Source organism: Harpia harpyja, chromosome 18 (assembly GCF_026419915.1).
Source record: "Harpia harpyja isolate bHarHar1 chromosome 18, bHarHar1 primary haplotype, whole genome shotgun sequence".
In the NCBI taxonomy this organism is placed as follows: domain Eukaryota; kingdom Metazoa; phylum Chordata; class Aves; order Accipitriformes; family Accipitridae; genus Harpia; species Harpia harpyja.
Genome location: NC_068957.1, coordinates 25473336 through 25490850, shown reverse-complemented (window position 1 = coordinate 25490850; position 17515 = coordinate 25473336).

The following is a 17515-nucleotide window of genomic DNA, read 5'->3' as shown; positions in this document are numbered from 1 at the left end:
TGCTCTGCAACTCAGCTCAAACCTCAGCTGATATAGGCTGAAAATGTTTGGTTTGCTCTCACTTAGAAAGACACATCCAACAAGCTCTCTCCCACTGAAGCTTTGTTTTCATCTCAAATAGCAAGGTGCAATGAGAAAAGCCTTTGTTCTGGCACTGCACTTTTGGTTCAAGCAGAGCCAGGAAGCACATGAAATCTCAGGGGAAGGGAGATCTTTCAAAGTTTTCCAACCTAATCTTCAAACCAAAGATCTGTGCAATACGTCTAAATGAGCTGCCTGAATGGCTCAAAACTTGCAAACCTCTTGAGACTCATCGCCAGCTCTTCTGAAGCCTGGCCTGATATTCTGCGAGAAGTGGCACTGAGGACCAGCTCCTGGCTGAGGAGTATGGCATAGCTCCACCGACTCCATTTAAGCCACACCAGACGGCCTCTTCATAGTCATTAAGACTTTCTAAATACCACAGAAATGCCAGAACATGCATCCAACTGCAGCAAATAAATCAGCATTGGCCAAGCTCAGTGCAGCCTTGTGCGTATGCTGCTCACGCACAGATGTTACACTAACATTATGCTTTCAAGGGTCGGCTGAGAGCTGTGCATTTTGGTATGGATGCAAAACTGCTGGCCACAGCTACCAAAGAAAGAAATGTCAGCGACCCTTGCCACAGTCTGACATACAAACAAGGATAAAAAAGCCCCTAACCACACAGTTTGCCACAGAGCACGTGGTATTTATTCGGGAAGATGAATACTTTGGTACAGCAGGGGACAAGACAAAAATTCTCCAAGATTGAATCAAACGAGCCACACGCAGACCTGGCTGTTTCCTTCCCAAACAGAGCAGTAATTGCACATGGCTTTAACGTATGTGCCTGGGGGGCTGGGAAGTCCAGCAGCAGCTTGGTTCTTCTAGTAACACCTCGGTGCCAAGCTATGCAGCCCAGAAGAGACAAGACTGTAAATGATCCCAAATGGCCCAGTACATCCCAGTTCCACCCGCTTCACACTTCTCCTGCCAAGAGATGCTCAGCCGCTCACTGCACAGATTGTCTTGCATGACCTCAGCATCCAAACTTAGCTACACAAGACCCCTAGAAATTCAGACCTCTGCTTGGAGGCTATCGCATGACTGTTATCTCGCCTGCTCCCCACTCCTCCCCTGGCCTCACCTCCTCCCTCCCAGCACAAGCATGCCAACCACACTGGGAGCAGAGAGGCTCCCGCCTCTGCCAGGGAACTCTCTGTTGTTAGCTGTAAACAGTAAATCATAGTACTTCTCAGTGCAAAGTGAACAGAAATGCTCTTTAAAGAAAATACAAATCTTAAACTACACCAACATTTCCTGTACCAGCTTAGCTCTCTATATCCCAAAGCGGGAAGGATTTCAATTTTCCTCCTGAAAGCTGGATACAATAGGAGAATCACCCACTGGGCATCATTAGAGGCCACAGAAGCCCTGGGCACAACCTCTTTGCCCTGCAAGGTTGAGTCTGACTTGTCTTCAAAAGCATCCTGGCTGCACAGAGTGATACACAGGCGCTGTGGACATCACCCAGTGCACAGCAAAGTCTGTGCTGCCCCAGGAGCCTGCACCCTGCCTGTGCACATTTCACTGGTAATACAGATCGCTGAGTCTCTCAGGCAAAGGCATGAACAATCTGAAACTAAACTAGTTTCAAAAAATCCCTAAAAAAAACCTAGAGAAAGGCAAAAGCCTTGGGAAGGGGCTGAGTGGGACAGCACTCCTCCTGCCCCAGGGAGGATGGATGAAATGGGACCTGGTGAGCCTGCTCCATCTGCAATTCCTCCATACGAATGAAAAAACCAGGAGAAAGAAAATGACTAAGAATGTGGGACGCAGAAACAGAGCTGTTTCTAAACAGGATGCTTTTAAAGCCTTCCAGGAGGCATGTGCTGGTTCTTTAATCCCCATCAGTTCATTTATACCTAGTAACTTTTTACTGCTACCCTATTACATCAGGCCCTATAGGGACAGAAGAAGATGGTGGTGGGAGAAACTCAGGAAGTTGGAAATTTCAGGGAGACGGAGTGGATGAGTTATATAGATCCTTTCTGTCACCAGCTCTACTAGAGTTCAACTTTGGGTAAAACACTCAGATGCTTGAATACTTCTCCAAACTTATGCAACCCTTCAAGCCAACAAAACTGGCTAGAAATATGGCTGCAGGAGCGCGCTGGAGATCTCACCTCCCTTCTGCTTTTAGTCAGGCCAGAAATACCAACAGACGAGCTGGTCTAATCAACGGTGAAAGCAGGACAAAAAGGCAAGAGAGACCTTCCTCAGCTGCCCAAAGGTTTGTCACTACTTTGTTTTGCAGTTGAGTATCTCTGGGGCCTCGGAAGGGGTTTCACGTTATCTGCTGCCCAGCACGGCACAGCAGTTCCCTAGGTCCAAGAGCTCTGGTTTACAGCCTCTGCTCTGCTCTTCTGCTCCAGGAATTTTGCACGATAACTGAGCCAGAGTCATGCTCAGCCAAACCTCTGGCACAATCAAAGAGTAAGGAGGGTTGCAAATGCTATTACTGCTACACACACACTAGACTAAGGAAACAAATGCCTCTGAAAAGTGTATTCAGGGCTGACAACTGGACTAGCCCGGCACAGAGCCCCGCTCGGGGGTCAGCGGCCCCGATGGGGCGAAGAACTCCTCCACCTTGGGCACAATGCACCAAGAGGACGTGAAGGAGGAAAACTCCCTTGTGAAGTGCAATTCTTTTTGCCTTTTGTTTGAGTAATTGGTGCGATCAGGCCTGGTGGAGTGCAAACAGAAGTCAGCCAGAAGGCTATTAGCAATATTTATTTCAAAAGATCTTTAGGAAGCAGGTACCACATGTCCTAGAGGGGACAAGCCCTCTCAGCCCACTGGAGGACCACATGCAGAATGTCCCTTGCAACAAATGGGCCAAATTCAAATTAGTGGCAATTTCCAGAATGTCTATTAATTTACCTAAATGCAGCAATGCTCAAACTCTGTCTATCCCCATTTCTGCACCTCAGGACGAAGAGCTGCGGGTAAGGATGAGCACTGAGGCTTAATCCTGGAGAAAGGACAACTAGGGTACTGAGCCCCCAGGCTGCTGAGAAAGTGGGGATGGTCTTTGGGCACAGAAATAAACACTCCCTTTCTACTATTGGGAATGATACAGAAAAAAGGGAGGAGTGTGTGAGAAGGATGCATACAAAAAAGCAGAGAGAACGTAGAAAGAAAGAGGGATGGGATACAGTCAGAAGGGGAAGAAAAGACAAAGAGGAGGAAAAAATCAGAGGCAGAAGTGAACAGAAAAGAAAATGTGAGAAAGGCTAAGTTCCTTACAGGGAGCGGCTTTTCCCCCAAAGCCCAGCAGTACTGCTCAGTCATCTCCATCCCCCGTGCAGAGAAGCAGGAATGCCTTTTCCCACTAGCACCATTTTGTTCTTGCTCTGGTTTTTCCTCGCCTGCTTTGTTCTTTCTCCTTACAAGCTCTTGCTGAGGGTAAGCGTTAATTCTTTCCAGGTGCTCGTGTCTCGCCATCCTGCTGTTCCCGTGCGGCTCCCCGCTCTCCCTGCCACAGCGGCTCCCGCTCAGCTTTCTCCAGGCAGGCTCTGCTCCACCTCCCCATGGGGCAACACCCCGGGAGCCCTGAAAAACAGCCGGCTATTCCCAACCCTGAAAAAAATCAGACCTACATATTGCTTTGGGTTGCAGCACTCAGCTTTGCTGCGATTGCCTTCCCATGAAGAGGTTCGTGTTCAGAGAGAGCACCCTTCCCACCCGCTGCAGGAGGGGACCCCAGCCCCGGTGCGGCAGGCTCTGGCAATCAGCTGGAAAGTGGTCCTGGCCACGGGGGTTACAAAGCCTGTCAGGTTTTGCTTACAGCCTGAAAGCAGCGTGGACCGTTTCCCTTCTGCACAGGTGAAGCCCAGAGCTGAGGGCAGCTTGGCAGATCCACGGGGAGATTTCTGAGAAACTCATCCAACAGCAAACCTCCTAACGCGCCGCAAAACCGGGCTGGAGATCTTGGGAGCTGAGACATCAGCTCCCCGCTCCAGGTGAACACACTCTTGTGGGAGCTTTGCAGTTTCTGGACAAAGCTCGGAAGAAGCAGAGAAGCAATGTCAGGCCAGGAAATAACATCAATTTTGGTTAAATGCTTTGGCATCTCAGTAAAAGTTTTTTGAGGGGAAGGAATGGTTGCTCAGGTTGTGGGCAGCAGTTCAGGACACTCACAAACGGGTTCGCATGACTCTACTAAAAAGAAGCCCAAGTCAAATCACAATAGGTGGTCCATGATACAAAATCTGTGCAGCCAACAAGTAGGCAATACACAGACCCTCTTTCCATCAGCCCAAAAGGGCTCAGAAAAGCCTGCTGGTGGAAAGGACAGGTCAGAGAAGGCTGCCTGGAGCTCAGCAGAGCCTCTTACCATTAGCGTGTCTGAACGTTTAGAAAGGAAGCACAATAAAAAGACCACTTAAACAACTCATCGGCTGAACAGCTGACAAAGCCAGGCAAGAGGTCTGCCAGCAAGTTGGGGTCTTAATGTGTTTGCAATTCAACAGTCTCCTGCTTAGCTCCTAGCAAGCCGGCAAGGCCAGGATTCAAAGGTGAAATACCTGCATCTGCTCCCATCATGTCTGCTGCTTAGTGCAAACATTTATGTTTCTCGGCATATAAAATAAATAGGCCCATGTTCCAGGGAAGCCTGTCAGTGCAACAGCAGGTACACTTTATGATGTGTGAGCATGACTCCCAGTGCACCGGTCCAGGACTGGGGGAAAAGGGAGCAGAGCCTCCTTGCAAAGCAGATGACCCCTTGGCCGCTTGCTTTATTCACCTCTCCAACAGACAGACACAATGCAAAGGAGAGGACATCTCCTCCTACACTCCCAGAAGGCAAATGCACATGGGGTCAGTTGCTGTGTGGGAGAGAAGAGCCTTGATGTGCTTGGCTGCCAGGATGCATAGCGGCACCTTCCCCATCTCCATGCATACACCCCTACCATACTTCGGACACCCCCAAAGCAGCAGTCACCCCCAGCCTTAGTTGTACGCTCCCCCTCTAAGGGCCCATTCACAGCAAAAAGGGGATCCCACGGAAAGTATCTCCTGAGCTCGGAGAGGGAAGAGCTGTCTGCAGCCGCCTGGCAGCAGGGGCTGCTTTGTGCCGGCAGTGCCCAGCCTGCACCGGCACGCAGGCTGGAAGAGTCGCCGTCGCCTAAACCACTCTCCAGCAAAAGTGCCGGCGGGTGCTTTCCCCGTGATGTGAGCAGGTCCATGTCCTCCCGCACACCGAAACTCACGGGGACATTGTGGTTTTTCATGATATGGGGGTTTCAGCGGGTTTTGAAAGACTGACCTAACGGTGAAGGCTGTGCACCATGTTCCCAATGCCTTTTAACATCAGCTAGACATCACCGTGGGCTTCTCCCTGCACACATGTGTGTTTTGAGGTCATGAATCCTCCTCAGGTGTTTGCTTCTCACTGGTAAGCTATGGGCACCTCAAGCAGCTTGGTGTTGAGATCCAGCTGCGGGGTCCCAAATACCCTCCCAGGCAGTTTACAGCATTATTAGTGACCCCCCCCCATCACCGAGCAGTCGCTCTGCAATGGCTCTGCTCTCAGGCACCGACAGCCACGCATCATCAGCTCTCTTAGCTCATTTTTTAATGTGCCTGTCCAAGGATGGGCAGTGCCATAGCCAGCTGGCTGTGCTGTGCCGCAGTGCCCCGGAGCAGGCCCCCCGTGCCCCCTGCCCGCACGCGGTCCGGTGCAGGAGCCGAAGCCTGCGTTCAGTGCAGGATGCAGAATGGGGCTGCCCCGAGAAGGGGATTAGGGAAAGCAGCCGACGGCCGGTGAAATGCCACCTGCAGCTCGCAGAAAAACCAGCCGTGAGGATGGAGCCTGTTGCCATCTCCTCTGGTGTCAGATGGAGGGGGGGCAGCCCCGGGCCCCCACAGCCCAGTGGATTTCAGCTTCCAGTCCTGAGCAAGAGCTTTTGCCACTTCTGGGGGACCAGGACAAAGAGTCATGTTGGAGAGGAGCACACAAATGCCCCAGCTGCCTCAGTAATGATGGCTGGACTTCGATGATTTGCAATAGCCTCGCCCAGCTCTCGAGGACGCTTTCAAAATGCATGTGTGATGGTCCAGCCATGGGCTGCTCCTCGGTGGCACCCAGGAGCTCTGCAGAGCTGCAGAACCGCTGGGGCATCCTGCACAGGGAGGGCAGAGTGGCTGCCTTCCCCCAGCCCCTAATACCCCAGACCCCAACCCCGGGCTGGCTCTGGGGCACAGCCCCTACACCTTTCCCCCAGCCTGGCAGCCCGCCTGATTCCTAACTGAACATTGTTAGCGGGCTGAAGCCATTTATTAATTAATTTTATATCAACAGCAGCAGCACTTTATGCAATCACGCAACAGCGTTGCATATTAGTGAGTTGTAATGATGCTATTGATGCAGGCTCGTGCCTCTGAACAATGGCAATAATTAGGGAGTATGCTGTTGTTGTTTTAGCTGTTGTCTGTGCTGAAACCCCCGAGCCCCAGACTCCTTGGCAGAGGATGCTGGTGGTACCAGCACAGGTACCTGCAGGAAAGGCCCCAGACATCTGCTGGCCCAGCGCTCCCAGACAGGTCAGCCCACCCAGTGGGCTGGTTGCTCCAGGCCATGGAGCTTTCAAGGGCTTTTCCCTCTGGAAACACTTTCCCATCCCTCTTGCACTGGAGAATAACACGGAGAAAGAAGTTTTGAATCCCCCAGGCAGGGAACAAAGTCATGCAGGGAGGGAGACAGGGTAACCGCCCCTAGTCCAGAGGGCAAGATGTGACCAGATCTGGAAGCAGGTGGCAGGAGCCGCTAATGTAGGAGCACGACAAAGTCAGACACCGGTTTGTGTCTTTGCAGTGCCGCTGGCATAACCTCTGATGCGTGCAAAGGAGTATCTGCTGTGAGGACCAGCAGCAAGGAAACACTGGCTGCAGGTGAATCATTGGGAAAAGTGCTGGGAACTGCATCCCAGGGGCACTGCATGAGCGCAGCCACGGCCAACGTCAGCAGCCACCCTGCCGTGCCAAAACACCAACGGCCCTGAGCCTGTGGAAACACAGGCTGAGCAAGGAAATCCCACCTGTACAGAGGGGAAGTCCTTGGCTGCCAATTAACTGTGCTTAACAAAGGCATCCCATTGGCACGACACGAGCAGAAGTCAATCTGAAGCGCCGAGGACAGCGGGGGTCTGCCCGCATCCCAGCCCGGCACCCCACGCCGGCACAGAGCAGCTCCACCAGAAGTGCCGCCGGGGCTTGGTTATTCCTCCCACAATGGGAGATGTGAGGGACTGGCTCACCCTGCTTCTCTCTGCCCAGAGTTATTTCTCTAGTTGCTGCCTCCAGTTTCCCAGGGCTTCAAAAGGAGAGGTGAAGATAAGAGACAAGAGAAGGAGAAATACACAGGACAATCCCGAGGAAATAAGGTTACTGGAAGCAGCGAGACAGGCTTCCTTCACAAGCCTGTTTTCCATTTCCTCCCCCTCCTCTGAAATTATCGCTGAGATTTTTTTTCCCCATCTTCACTGCCCAATATTTAATTGAAAACGCAGATCTGTAGCCCAGAGAGGTGTTATTTTCGGCACACGAAATAGAGATATCTCCTAGCAGCTGTCAATCCCAGTGACCTTAGCTTCTGTGCAGACTGCATGGGCCTTTTTTTTTCCTCTTTCCTTTCCTTTTTTTTTCCACTTTCTTTTTTCCTCCAGCCAAGTTACTGTTTCATTGCTCTCCACTGGGACTCTGACAAGAGCCGAGTTCCTCGCAGATGACACGGAATAATTGAGATGTCCTTCTGCTGACCTTCAGTCCCTGGCAGCGCTCGCTTCCCTTCTGGTGATCAGGGCGAACGACAGCTGAGTGGCACACGCATGCTCTGCGCCCGCCCAGACGTACACAGGCACACGCACAATGAGGGACACTCCTCTCCTGGGGGGGTAAAAAACGAAGACGGGGGCAAAAAATAACCCCCCAGGCATGCAGTGGTACCCAGCATTGCAGGCAGGTAATCCCATACCAGAGTCGCCCAACCTGGCACACGCACCCACAGTAGGACCAGCATCAGGCAGGGCAGCACTCACAGGGCAATGTGTGCCGGTGCCAGGCACACGCGTGGCCATACGTATGTTAATGTATAGCTGCGGGGACGTCTTCCCACCATAAGCGCAAGCAGGGAGACCCAAGCGCATGGGAAGCAGCACAAAGACTCGTCGGTGCAGATGCTGGAAAGGGATGGAGGCAGAGGAGCGCGGTGGAGCTGCAGGGATGCTCCATCCCCGCAGAGGCACCCACTGACCCCCGCGAGGTCCCCAGCGGGTGGGAGGCAGAGCCTGCTTCCAAATTGTACCTCGCCTGGCTTTGCAAGGCTGGAGCCTCACGTACCGCTGAGATGGAAACGTGGCAGCCTCTGTGCCAGGACAGGGGTGATGCCGGGGGAGAACATGGTGCCTCCTCCCTGGGTAGGCTCGACTCCTGGGCACTCCTGATGTCAAAAGTTGTATCAAACCAAAGATGGAGCAATTATTTCTTCCACAGCCACTGTATTTGTACGAGAATCTTGCAGAAACATGGCATCAGTCTGACATTTCCCTCATTTCCACAGGGGCCGCAGAAAACAAGTTGAAAGTGCAGGCAATAACCTTTCCGCGTGAGCTGGGCCCATTAGCGTTACATGGACCGGGTGCTTTTACACGGAGGAAGGAAGAGGAGATAGAAGCGCTGGTTTAGATTATGAAAACATTTAAAAGAGACGGTGATATAAGCAAAGAGGGTTGTTGGTTGTTGTTATCGCTGTGCCTACAGATAAGCCATGAGTGGGGACAGGGCTTCAAAACAAATGCAATGAGAGACAGACCCCGTCACGAAGAAGTTTATAGTGTGAATAAACACAGTGGGCAAGGGTTGGAGGAACGGCGATAAGGCAGGACGGAGAGCAGGGAGCGGCAGCAGCGGTTGTGCGGCGCAGGCGTGCGAGCTGGGGGCAGCGGTGCAGCCCCCCCACGCTCCCCACGCAGCGGCCGGGGGCCCAGCATCACCCCGGCAAGCTGGGGACGGGCTTTACCCTGGGGCTTTTGCAGCAAAGAGAGAAAAGAGAGGAAGGGCTCGCTTCCACCAGCGCAACTGCTACATCCAGCCCAGAGGAGAGCGGCTCGTTTGGCTGTCTCTTTAAATCTCCACTCAAATTCACGCAGATTTCTCAGTGTCCGTTCAAAACAAAAACAAATTCATTTCAGAAAATAGTATGACTAAAGGTTTTGACTTTTCCAGGGTTCCCCCCCACCACCTAATTTTTTTTCCAGTCTGCTCTATTCATCCAATTTGGCACTAATTCACCAATAGTTTTGATTGTCCCCAAAGCAGTATTTCTGGTAAATAAACTATTGTCCACCCCTTTCTCCCCAGCGCTAGCTATGCCAACTTCCATTGTGCTGACAATTGATTCCAGGTGGTTTTTTTCTTTTTTTTTCCCAGCATATGAAAATGCCTATACAAAATTAATCTTGGTGACTGGGGCGAAGAAACCACCTCTCAGAAACATGCCGGACAGCCGGAGCCAAGCATGCTCCCAGGCGTGCTGAAGAGGAGGACAGATATATGGGAACCTTCCTAAATTCATTAGCTCCAAAACAAACTGCGAGAGATTGACAAGTACTGCTCATAACTGGTAAAATCATACCCTTTAAGCTGGAGACTGATGCACAATGGAAAGACACTTCCAGAAAACCCCCACTGCCTAATCCCAGGGCTGGGGAGCGGGTGGAGAAATCTGCAGCAGGGCTGCCCCAAGTTGGGAACAGTCACAATTAATTTTAAAAGCCATATCACTTAATAACTTTCTGATTGTAAATGCAGGTGCTGTACCTGTGTTGAGCTGAAAAACCTGAGGCAGAAGAAACATTTCGGCTGGTCAAGTTAATGGCTTGAGCTCTAAAATAGCGACTTTTAATTCCACTTGTGCACTGGATCTGGCCCTGAGATATTTCAGAGAATATTTGTAATGGTTTAAAGGCATTACAAGGTGCTGTAAGTTAAAATGGGAAAAGTCTTAATTTTGGCTAGGGACCTTAAAAATACAATGAAAAGCTTAGGTGAGACTCATATGCAGAGCGGGAAACATGCTGCCTATAAAAAAGTCAAAAATGGAATCAACAGAGAGGTTAAATATAATGGCTATAACTGAGCAAAGATAGTTTAATTGTCAATTCAGAGGGAAATGTCAACTCCGCAATGGAAATATCTACAGAAATTTATAGCAAGGAACTATTTGGCAAAATGTATTCCAGCTCAATCTATGGTCAATGATTGAGATAATTGCTGCAAAATGATATTGTCTGGCATTGAAAAAAAGAGACATAAGAGACATCTGTGCTGCTGATTTCCAACCTGCCCTCGTTAAATAACAAGGAGAGTAAAGGGAGTTAGATCCTAACAGGGGATCATCTTGTCCACTGTAGGGAGATATTATCCAGGCAGTTTTTCTAAAAGAAGAAAAATTATTCCTGCAGTGTTCGGATGAGAAGCAGCCAGCCTGGGTACCCCAGCCTGGCTTAAGTCTCAACAACCCACCCCAAGAGAGGGGTTTGGACAGCAGCTGGTGGGGCTGGGGAAGGCGGCTTCGCCCCGTGGGACGCACCGCCTCAGTCACTGATGCCCAGCTCCCTGCAGCAGACCGCAGCAGACCAAAATAGCAAGGCTGAATCAAGGCAAAGCTTCAGGACAGAGTGCACGCTCCGGGGACTGAGAGCAACACAAGGCTTCGGACAGAGCGTACACTCCGGGGACTGATGTGTGCTAGGAAATACTTATTTTAACTGCCCTGGGCGTCTTGCATGTCCTTCTCTTGGGTTTCTCCTCCTGCCCTGCCACTGACCGCTTGCCCTGCACCCTCTGCTGTGGATTTCCCACCATTCCTCTAGCCATGGCAACATCCCTACAGCTGAACCACTAGTATGTGCATTTTGGGATGGAGACACGTGTGTGAGCTCATCCCCGCAGCCCCTGTGAACTGCAGGGAGCTGGAGGGGCTCCCCCAGCACCAAAGGAGCGGAAGGTTGATGGAAGGAAAGAGATACAGCTTGTCCTGCTGGTACAAACTCCATGACTGCAGGAACAGGATAGAAAGAGCTCAGCTTCTGTGACTCCAAGGCCACCACAACCCTTCTGCCTTGTAGCACGTGGCTCTGCACTTCTCCTATGTGAGAACCCCCCTTCACTAATCCCCCCACAAGGCTCTGCCATTGCTGATCTCTGTTGCCATTCAGCTAAACACCCTCAAATTGTCCCAAAGCTCTCCATCACTCCCATCTGGCCATGTCCTCTCTTTCATTCTTCTAACCCTCCGCAGGTTACCCAGGACCACTCCAGCCTTCTCCCTCACCCTGCACTCAGCTCACTCCTGCCCTCACCAACCCCTAAACCCATCTGGACCTTGGGTATCCTCCTCCTTGCAGGCCCCATACCTGCTCCCAGCTCCTCACCCCCTGCCTGGCTGTCTCTGCCAAAGAGCATCCCTCGTTACTGTGCCGGGGGTGAGGGCTCAGGCACCGGCTCCACTTATCAATAACCACCCGCAGAAAGAGATGACCCATCTGCAGGAACAGAGGAATGCACGGAGAGCCCTAACCCCACTCCTGATGTTCCCACACTGGCCTGTCCCTGCAGCAAGAAATAGCAATTACCCTGACTTGACAATTATCCTGAATTTTCTGGCTCGCGAGCAGAAAATCAGCCATCACTGAGAGCATGACCCATCCTGGGAGGAGAGCTGCTGCGTCCAGGCAGGGACTCACACTGAGTGGGACCTTCAGGCTGCTCACGAGCGAGGGCTGCATCCGTGCAAGGAGGACAGTCAAGAAAATGGTCAAACTTCACCCTTTCTTGGGAGGGAAGTGGCAGCAGCCCTGCAGGGGTGCAGGCACTAAGGAGCTCCTCTCTCAGTGCATTTCAGTCGGACACCCAGGCTCCCTAGACCCTAGCACAGGCACCAGGAGGCATCAGGGGACCTGCTGTAACCCCAACATTATCCTAACAAGCACCTCCGTGCCTGCAGGCTGCCGGGATCGCAGGAGGGGAAACCGGGAACGCCCCCACCCCCCCCCATGCTGAGCCTTTATCAGCACTTAATTAAAACTTGACAAGAAGATTAACACACAGAGGGCAGTTTTAATTAACTTAATATCGCATTCAATTTTCCAATTCGTCGCAGCATACCAGACACCTGCAGATCTTAATACAAAACCAAACAAAAAAGGGGAGCACGGGAAGGGGGGAGAGCAAGGGAGATGCCTCGGTGGCAGCAGAACCGCTCTCAAACTTTCTGCTGCTGCTCTGCCTCGCATGTGCTCGCCTCTGCTCACCCCGGGCTGCGTGTAAGTGTTTTCAGATGCTAATAGCCACTCTTCCCCACTGGGCCCATTCGAGCCAACCTAGGAATGTTTGCTTTCCAAAATGTATTTATTTGTTTGATTTTAATTTATTTATTTTAAGCTACCTTCCTGGGGATTCACGAACCAAAAGCGAGCTCTCTTCTTTACCCCGCTGTCCAGGCCATCAAGCGGCTGTTGGAAAAGGCCGGGAGGACGGCAAGGAGAAGGGTCCCGCATGGCTGGGGCTTAGCACAGGAACCACACGCTGTCCATCCACCTCATGCTGCCACTCGGGGATGGAGAAAGGGAAGGCATCGATCAAAAACATCATTGCCCCACTCCTTCTGGCTATAGTAGAGCAAACAGCCTGGAGCGGGATGCTTCTCCCTACGAGGAGTGGCACACCAGGGAGGAAAGAGGGCTGAGGCCGGCACCCACACGAAGCAGGCGAAGGGAAGGCAAAGACAAAAGAAGGCATGGAAATCCTGCCTTTCTCTCATCGCTTTCACTGCTTTTAGAACAGTTAGCTGTCTTGTAATTATGGGCCCCAAATTAGGGAGGTGCAGGAGGTGCCAGGCAGCCACGGGCAGTCTCCTGCCAGACCCGCACCCCCAGCTGCCTCACCTTTGGATGATGCGGCCAAGGGCTCCAGCTAAAGACACCTCCGAGTGCCGTAGCTCCAGGTTCCTGAGTTGCATACACCTGTATGGGAGCAACTCAGGAACCTCTGGATCACCCGGAGACCCTGGGGCTGCTGCTAAATGGACATTCACTGCAGAGGCTCAGGGACACCCAGCACACAAACTCGGAGCAAAGCCAAGATGGATTAATTGCACAAATTACCACACTGAACCTTCAACTAGTTCTCCGTCAGAAATAGTTTGCCATGCACCAAAAAAAAGTGTTATTGTTAACTTTCTCCTTCCATTGTTTTTTCTGTGTCACCTCATGCCTCTCCCCCCACCGATTTCCTGACAACCTTGGGACGAACAATGCACAGACCGAGTATTTTTTCCTCTAGAGATTTACAGCCCGTGCACCGAGGGGGGCCAAGGAATGAGGGTGCCCTTCTCCAGCTCCAGCTCTGAGCACAGCTCTGAACCCTTCACAGTGCTGAAAGGTTCAGCCAGCCTGGACAGGTCTGCTCATTTCAGGGGGAAGAGCAGAGCTTGTTAGTTTTTCTTCCATTGCTTTGGAGCGTATTTATTGTTAGATTAAGGCAAGGTAATTCAGCTCCAACGGGAATAATCTCTCGGCCATGCTGCACAGCTATGCAGCCGATGAAGGAACACATGCAGCACTGCAACGGCAGGTGTCTGCTGGACGTGTTCTTCTGTGGTTCCTGTACATTTATTTTTTGGCTGGCATTATATTTCCTGATGCTCTGAATTTAGTTAGATGTCATTTAATAAATTGTTGTAGTCCGATTTTCTGGGGAGATTTTTGTTTGGGTTTGACTGGCGAAGGAAGAGGAGATGCCCTCCTAGCACCCTTATAAAACAGGATTTTCCTGCTCTTTTTCTGAATCAAATCAAACCCAAAGTCAGAGGGGTGCCATGAGACGCACAGAAAACAACAGAGAAAGTTGGTATCATCAAATGTCCCCAGCTGTCCGAAGCTGCAGTAAGAAGAAAGGAACTTGGCGATGCCTCCTGCAGCAAGCCCACGAGGTCTGAGAGGCTCCCAGCAGGTAAGAAACCCGACAGCATCTGCCTGCGGAAGGCACGGAGCCTTACAAATAGACCATGCGCTTCCCAGCAGAGTCTCTGCTTGCAGGGGTCCCTAATGCGAACTCAGACAGACCATAAATGTGAGAAAGGCGCTCACGGCCTGACTCTTACATACACTCCCGGCACAAGGGTAACTGCAATCAAGTCCATGAGACCTGGCAAACACTTAGGGATAACAAATACTTGGGCAGACACCACTCATGGGTGTCCAAGTGCTTTGCAAATGAGAACTATGCTATTAGCAAACCGAGTTTGCAGCACGCAGTATTCATCTCCTGGCTTTGGCAAAGGTGGGCAATTGTCTCTTTGTGCTTCTCCTCCAGAGCAGGAGCTCAAACGGCCACGCTGCTTCCAAGGTCTGCCCTCCCCACCAGAGGATTCAACATGGGCACTTCCCAGTATGTCCTCAGCAAAGTCTTCAGTGCCACATACCCAGAGCGAGCTGAAATCTGGGCAATAGGAAGAGAGGAGGCATTAATTTCTAACCAACCCTTGGTTCCTTGTATAAACATACTTTCAGTTGTTCAAGACAACAGTGCCAACCTGGTCCCAGGAAAGGGCAGAGCCCTCTCCAGTTCCTCAGACCAACAGCCCAATTTGGGGCTTGCCCTTGCCAACAGCATTGCCTTTAAAAGAGCACGAGTGTTTGTGTATGGCCAGGGAGTCCCCCAGATTGGGTCTAGCCCAGCTTTTATTAGCAAACCCTCCCCCTGGTTCCGAGGGGGCAACACGGGGACTTGAGGTTACAAAAAACCCACTGTCCGATTTCTTCCCAGATCGCTCGGGTGCTTCAGAGGCCTCGCTGTTCAACCAGTGCTGCAGCCGGGCTCCAATTCCCCTCCACCATCTTCCACTTGAGCGACTTCTCCTAACAAGCTGCCACGCTGGCAGTGGCGGTGCACAGCCCCACGACACCTGTGGCACCGTGCACTTGTCGGAGAAACAACCCCTTACCCAGTAACCCAAATTACAGGGCACTCCAGCATCTAAATATAATCCCAGTCGCAAGCATCCGTCGCTGCAGCAGCCTCTCCTCTTCCAGCCTGCATGGCTGCCTTGGAGGAGAGGCAGCGAGTGTGGAGAAGGGGCCTGGGCGATGGAGAACGGGGACGGATGGAGCCCCTCGTGTGGGAGCTGAAACCTCCATCCCCTCTGGAGCAGGGACCGAGGGAGCTGGAGCACCGGTTCCAGCGCTGCCTTGCCAGCAGGTTTCCTTCCTGGCCAGCAGCGAGGGGAAGTCATCAGCCATCCTCCTCCCCTTGACCTGCCCGCTGAGATTTCTGACAGAGAGGAGCAAAGATCACCACCTGATGCTGCGTTTTGGCACACAAACAGGTCCTTTTCACATATCCTCCACTTGAACGCCTACTGGTGTCCATCCCTTATCATCCCTACCCTGTGCCGCGTATCCTTTCATTTTCCAGGAGGGTATCTTTGGGAACCTTCCATTCCCAGCCCATTCCCACAAGGAACAGAAGGACGGGAGGCCATGGGAGATGGACAAGCATTTAAAATGCTTAATAGACAGAAACAGGCCATCCTGAGTGGGGGTCTCAACCTCTTGTAATATTTCAGAAGGAAAAAGAGAGACAGACCCTCCTCCCCCACCTTGTACCAATATGGTGTAGGGTTTAAAGGAGGCTCCCCATAGCGAGGAGCTTCAAAGCCTCGCCAGCCCCTCCCACCGAGTGTCCTCCTGGTTCAGTTCCACCCTCCACATTTAAGTGCCTTTCATCCTTCCTCTTCTTCGTCCTCATCGTTATTAGGTTCCCTTCCCCCACTCCCGCCCACTCCCACCCTTGCTGGAGACTGCCTTTGGTCAGGAGCCCAATGGGAACCAGCTGTCAGGCGTAGCTGGGATATCCTGGAGAAAACAGCTTGAAAATGCCTCCCCCCTGCTTCCCCCTCCATGGCAAAGAAAAAAATCCCACCGCAAAATGGCCCTGCAGATGGAAAAGGCATCCTGCAGGCCACCCTCCTCTTGACCTGCGTGGGTCCACTCGCTGGCTTGGTACCAGGAGGTCCCGGGTCCCAACTCCCTTTGGAACCACGAGCCCATCCTGTTTGTCCTCCTCCTGCCAGCGGGACCCTCCTGACCCACCCAGCAAGAGCCCAGGGCCGTTGGGCCAGAGCATTTTGTATTAATCCTCCTTTGTCGACTTCTTTAGTGCACCTCGCTCCAGCATTGTTCTTCAAAGATGTTCCTGCCCTTCCCGGCCTGGGGGTTGTTGTTGTTTAAACAGCAGCAGCAGCCACACAAGCTGCTAGCTGTCCTGCCTTTACAGGGTGGTCTGTAATTGCTTCCTGTCCTCTCCAGCAACTGGCTTCATTTGTTTGAATTTCTGCCTAATCTCAGAACTGGGGGAGTTTGGAATGAGAGATGCTTAGTCCATGCTCATGGGTGTTTCTCCACGCTGGGCCAAGCTTAGCCAGTTTTGGAGATCCAGCCTGGTAAAGTCCCAATCCCACAACCAGAAAAAAGAGTGAGCTTAAAATAACCCCGGCAAGCCAAAACACAGTCTCAGCAAAGCTGGAGCCCTCGGTTTAGAGGTGCTGTGAGACCAAGGCTTTCTGTGGTCCTTGGATGCGGCAACTGGAGCCCAGGTGTGTGTCGGCAGGAGCAGAAGTGGAAAAAGAAACAGGGGGATGGGGAGAAATGAAATGTTATTTCTCAGACTTCAGAGCTTCGCTGTTCTTGGTCGTATTATGGTATGGGCTGTGCTAGGGGTGGATTTTATCCAAGCCAGTTTGCACACATCCCGCTGATTTCCCAGCGTGCTGATTTTGTGTCTCTGCGCTGGCCTCTGAGCTCCCATTATACTGAAGCAGGAAAAGGGTATGCTGGGGGCCAGCCACGAGCAGAGCTGCGCTGCTCAACAGGCTTCATACCGAACACTGAAAGTTTCTTTTTTTCCCCTCTCTCTAAAAAAATGAACTTTGGCTTTTTGTTGAAATGGGAAGTGCTGTGGATAACGTCCACTTTCAACAGCATTTTCCACATTGATAAACTAAAACTTTTAAAGAAAAATGCCCCAGACAGTGTTTCCAGAAATAAGAAACATCTTCCAGCATAAACCCTTCTGGTCTGTCTGGAGCAGGAAACCAAACGGGCTTTGTTCTTGGGGTCTGGTGCGTGACTGAGGCAAAAGGACAGAGACGAGAGGAATAAGGTGTGCGGCGCAGCCCCGACCGTCTGCCTTCCAACCCGCCCACCAGCAGGACGTCCCCAGGCTGTGCCACCTCTGCCTCTGCGGCAAGGTTTGTGTCGGCTGGCCCTCACTGTTTGTCAGAAGTATGGCAGGTATCCTCCTATTTAGCGCCCATGGGTTACAGGAGATTTTTCCCTTCAGAGAGATTAGAAGGAAATGAAGC